The sequence below is a fragment of the Malania oleifera genome, chromosome 11 (genome assembly GCF_029873635.1).
Source record: "Malania oleifera isolate guangnan ecotype guangnan chromosome 11, ASM2987363v1, whole genome shotgun sequence".
Taxonomy (NCBI): domain Eukaryota; kingdom Viridiplantae; phylum Streptophyta; class Magnoliopsida; order Santalales; family Ximeniaceae; genus Malania; species Malania oleifera.
Genome location: NC_080427.1, coordinates 971993 through 977992, shown reverse-complemented (window position 1 = coordinate 977992; position 6000 = coordinate 971993).

The window sequence follows — 6000 nt, the reverse complement described above, 5'->3', positions numbered from 1 at the left end:
GAAAGTTAAACAAGTTTGGAAAGTAAAGGAAAGAACTTCTAAACCATCTGGACCCAAGAAAATATGGGTACCAAGATGAAAGACTAATTCATAAACCAATGACATTAAAGATATTTGGATTAGTTATTCCCCTTTGAAATTAAGAAAGTCACTTAATCCAACTTTTTCTACAAGGATAGTGAACTAGTTGAAATAAAGAAAAGCTTATGAGATAATCACAAAATGTCATAAGTAGCCTCAAATGAAGAGAACCTTAATTGAACATATCTTCAAAGAACAAGGATGCTATATGTCTCAAAAGGCAATTCTAAAAAGATGCTTGAAGCCTAATAATTTGATAAAGCACAGTAGGGAAGTAATTTAGAAAGGCTTCAAGATAAGAATAAAAAGACTTCTAAAAATTATAGACTTCAAATGACTAAGTTTGTAAGCTCAAATGACTGAACATTGTAGCACTGAAGGTTTAGACAACTGAACTTGGACTTCAGTCTTCTGAAGTACTACTACCTGATTAGTTTTCGGTTCTAAAAATATTTAGATGACTGAACTTGTACTTAGTCTTCTGAAGTCGTGGGGTATAAATATTTAAACATTTAAAAAAACCCTAACTTCAGTCTTTTGATCCTTATTCTATCTGTAACGACCTAAAGAATAATGGTATTTAAATAATAAAAAGAAAGGGAAATGGAAACCAGAAACAGAAGGAGCCAGTTGATTTCGTCGACGAACGCAAAGTGTTCGTCGAAGACGTTGCATTTTGGAAAGGATAATCCCAAGGAATTTTCCAGCTCCTCGTCAATGAGGGTATAACAGGAGCTCATCGACAAGGCTAGGATTTGTCGATGAGAAGATATCGAGAGAGGATTTTCAGAAGCCAGAAATTCGTCGACAAGGGTTGCAGTTCATCGATGAATTTTCTGCAGGACTCGTCAACGAGGTGATGTGGCTCGTCAATGAATCCTGTAGTATCAATAGGGTTAAACGTGATTTTTAGTTCATTTTCCTGCGCCGAATCCCTCTCTCTCTCCCCATATGGCTTCTCCTCCTTCTCTCTTCGATTTTGGGCCGGATTTCCACCGATTCGATGATCTGAAGCCACCACAACGCTCCTAGGAAAGTTCTCTGCAAGTCTGTCGGAGCGAATCATCGGTGGGGCTGAGTTGGAAACCATCCCAAATCCAGGGTAAGGATTTCTACTCAGTATTTGGTTAATTGACAGTAGTAGGAAGTGATATACGTGTAGAAATACTGAACTTTAGCTCTAGGGAATGCTGTTTTCAGGGTGTTGAGCGGGGAACCCTACGAGTGCAAGAGTGTTTGATTTGGGGGCTTTTCAGGACACAGGTAAGGGGATAAACTAAGCTAGTTCTTTTTAAGAAAATATATGCTTATATAGCATTTGATTTCAGGAAAGTAAATATGTTCATATATATCATTTATATTTGAGAAAACACTGTTGAAAATGTTGGTATGTTGAATATACGAAAAACCTGTTTAGTGTGGCATGAGTAGAAATTGTTATGAATTACTCTTTTTTGGAAATGTGATTATGATACGAATTTTTATAATGGAAAAGCAGCATACGGGCTGAGATTTTTATATCTGATTTTCCGGCATACAGGCCAAGTTATGTGTAATTTGCCAGCGTACGGGCTGTGCCATCGATATGATTTTCCAGTGTACGGGTTGTGCTATGTGTATGATCTGCCAGCGTACGGGCCGAGCTATGGAAATGATTTGTTAGCGTACGGGTTGTGCTATGATTTGTCGGCGTACGGGCCGATGATTTTTCATGATATACGTATAAATGCAAAATGATATGATTGATTTGATAATTAATGATATGAGATATCCATGTGTCACAATTTCAATATATGTTATATGGTATCAGAACCTGATTGGCTTGGTCTAGGCTAGCACTTGCACGGTACCGTTGCTATGTGTCCATGGTCTTCGTGATCATGATATCTGTGTTAATGCTGCTGTACGGAGTGGTGTGAGATTGGATGGTCGATGTGGTTTTTTAAGAAGTGTGTGAGCGCCCCTAGTGTACAGACTAGGTCAGGCAGACCCATCAGACTTATAGACTGTACTTTTGACTTGGCAGTGGTCGGCCAACCATTGTCAAGTCCCGCCTTCGGGCTATACAACCTAGTCATGTGGGGATAATACATGACAATAGCCAGCTAACCTACAAGGAATGTTTTTGTATTATTATTATATGAGATGAAATATGTCTATGAAAATGCAGTATGTTCTACCATGTTTTGATGATATATATATGTTTTCCCAGATTTGACATAACAGTTACTGAATATGTTATCTACGGTATATGTATAATACGAAATACTTATGTTGCCACACACTGGTATTAGTTTATTTCCCTTACTGAGAGGTATCTCACCCCAAAATTTTATAAACTTTTCAAGAGCCCCATATAGAAGAGCGGGAAAAGCCCCGCTGATCTAGTGCTATTTACATGCCCTCTTTGAAGGGTAAGTTTTAGTAGGGATAGTTGGATTTTGTGGAAAATGTCCCTAGATCTTGTTTTTGGGATGTATATACTGAAATACAGTGGATATAGTGATTGTGGTATTTATGGTACTGTGATGGATGTTTTGGTATTTATGATAATGTGATTTTATGTTTCCTACTGCTTAGGCTTCCGTTATGTGTTCTGATGTATCCTTGGTACCCACAGGTCCAGGTGGATTATGATCTAATGAGATTTATGTTGTTGATTTTATTATATAAAAGAAAAAAAATGTGGAAATTAAGCAGGTTGTCACAATATCACTCCTCCAAAGCTCTCTCTCTCTGTCTCCTTCCATTCTTATCCAAAAACTCTTGAATCCAAAACTCCAAACTCAAGATTAAATCATTCCTACGAATTCTAGGGTTCCTGAAACTGAGTTCTTCGTTGCTCCTAATCTCCAAACATGCCACGCACTAAGACAATTGCCAACCGTGGAATGTCTTTAGGAAGAGATGAACAAAATATAGAAATATGGTTAGTGGCACCGTAGGCTAAGCTTAGATACTATACCTCTCTTTGTTCCACCGATCCCAAACTTGGTAAGGTCCTAGACACTTCATTTTTTGATGAGGAATTTCCCGAACTTAAAAATCACTCCAGGTGAATTTGAATTTCCAAATTTCTCTCAATCTTGGATTTTGGAACAAGATTTCACCCCTGAAGCTTTTCTACCCTTAGTTATGGAAAATGAGCCAGTATACTTTGGGCATCCTCCTCCATACAAACAACTTACTCTCAAAGCCCAAATCCTCCATAAAATTATTTCCTACAACATCATTCCAAAATCTGGCTCTTTTGATCACTTATCCTACATCGAGTGTTTTGTCCTTTGGTGTCTCCTCAAAGGCGAAAAACTAGATTTGGCCAGTTTGATCATAAAGTGGATGTGGACCAAATTAGAATTAGCTAGGGTCGTTCTTCCCTGCGGAGGTATTCTAAACCCCATTTTCACTCAACTGAACCTCTCCACTCCTAATGAATTGTTCATCAAGCGCCCACATTACGCTCTTTTCAATACCACAACTTTGAAACAAATGGGATACGACAAAGGTGATGACGGTTGGTCCTTAAAATAGGTAGGCCTCAACGCACACCTACAGCAGCTCCTCCTCCTCTAGCACATGCTCATAGTTTTCCTAAAGACACACCTTCGTGGTTTCTAGCTTTTCAAAATGACTTCTCTTCTTTCCGGTCCGAAGTAAGGTCCGGACTCTAGAACATTCAGGAGAAGGTTGCATCACTAGATCATTGCCTTATCTGGATTGAGGATTTGCATGCTAGCTCCTCCTGAGGTGGTGATCGCATGGACACCATATCTGCTCCTTGCATTGATGATGAGGACTCTAAGGAAGGGAGTATCTGAGGAAGAACATCAAGATGAAGAAGGAAATGAAGAAGACGATGATGGAGCTGATACTTAGATGTTTTATTCAGTATTTTTATGAAACTGAATTTTATATCTTTTTGGATGTATTCAAACCACTTAGATTGTATGTTGCCTTGTTAATATGGTTGCTTTTACTAACTCCCTGTTGGATTGATAAGTTTTTATTTACTATCCCTCGTTTCTTTTTGAATAATGACAAAGCGGGAGAGAAATTCTAGCAAAGACTATGCAAAGATAAATGAATATAAACTTTTCAATATATTAAGCAAAAATGAACTTTTGGGCAAATATGAACATTGTGCAACATGAATTACAAATATGTACATATGCTGCTATAATGCAAAATAATTGATTATGTGTGTACATATGCTGCTACAATGCAATATAATTGATGATGTGTGTACATAAGCTTGGTATATGTGTTTAGTGTTCATATGCTTAAAATGTGATTTTTATTTGAACTTTACCATTATCTTTTAAAGGAAAGCTTATTGTAAGGGGGAGCCTTTTCTAAGAAACCCTAATCTTTGCTCCTTGTTTGTCATCATCAAAAAGGGGGAGATTGTTGGCCTAACATGGCTTTTCAATTTTTTTTTTCCTTTTGATTATAACAAATGAAGGATAATTTAATATGTGTTGGTTAAGTGGTGATGTTTCAGGAATGCCAACGTTCAAAAGAAAAGCAAATGGAAAGCTCAAGGATTCATAAAGTCTTATCCATATGTACAGAGATGATAGCTCAAAGCAACTCCAACATGAGCAGCATATGTGGACACTTAAAGCTGACTCAAAGCTCAAGTCAAAAGGAACATAAATCAAATTTTCATGGAAGGCTTGAAAAATAGAGTTTTAAGCTTTAAAACCATGTTGCAAGTACTTCATGTTTGAATATCTCTTGAAATATTTTTGAAGCTCTTCTAGGGTTAATTATGGACTTAGAGACCTTATTTTGAACCATGGAAAATGTTTTATAAGATATCAAAGTAAGATAGAAAAATTAATTTTGAAAACTAAAATGAAAATTTTGAAGTCGGATCTGCCCAGATGACTGAGGTGTACCCTCAGAAGTTTGAAGATGCATCCTCAAATGACTGAAATTTTACTTCAGACATCTGAAGAATTTCTTCAAAAGACTGAAGAATTAGTTCAGTCAACTAAAGATTTATTTTTTGAAACAAAGAATAGAAAGAACACCCTTAGAAGACTGAACCTTCATTTCAGTCATCTGAGCTGGGACTTCAAAAGACTGAACCTAAAGTTCAGTAGTCTGACCTTGTGTCTAGACTATATTTTTCAGTGCTTTAAGGAACATCAGAAGACTGAACCCGATAGTTCAATCGTTTGAACACTATTAACCATAAAAAGATTTAAATCTTTTAAAATTCCAATACTGGTTTCTTGTGCCCCAAATTTTCTTACTTGGAAGACACCCAAAGTAACCTTGGGCAACACGAAATTACTTTCAGTAACTTATAAATACATGGTTTTACAAATCAAATCATACCCAAGAATTAAAAATCTACTAATATCTATCCTACAATCAAAGCTCTCTTTTGCTCTACTGCTTGCTCAACTGAATTGTTGATATTCTGAATTGCTAATCACCACTCTCTGAGTTCCTATTGCTGATTTCTCATTTGGAAAAGGAACTTGGTGAATTCTAACTTGAGCTTCAATTGTATTTCATATTGATATTTAATTATTGAAGTACATAGTGATTGAATTTGTACTAATCTGCTCTTTATGAGAGTATTACTGTGCACAGTTGTTTCTCGACGATTCCAAGTTATTGGATCATTGACCAAGCATGGGGTATCACTTGGAGAGGTATAGCTTTAGCTTATTGAAGGAGTAACCAAGTGTGGGGTATCACTTGGAGAGGCGTTGCTCTAGCCTATTGAAGAAATGTGTAAGGTTTGTTCTGCCCATAAATGAGCGGCATAGTGGAATCCTTAGGTGGTTTGCCTAAGGCGAGGACATAGGCTAGGGATAAGTCGAACCTCATAAAAACTCTTGTCTCTCTCTCTTCCCCTTACTCTTTAAATTCTAGCATACTTATAAACTGCATGGATGTTTT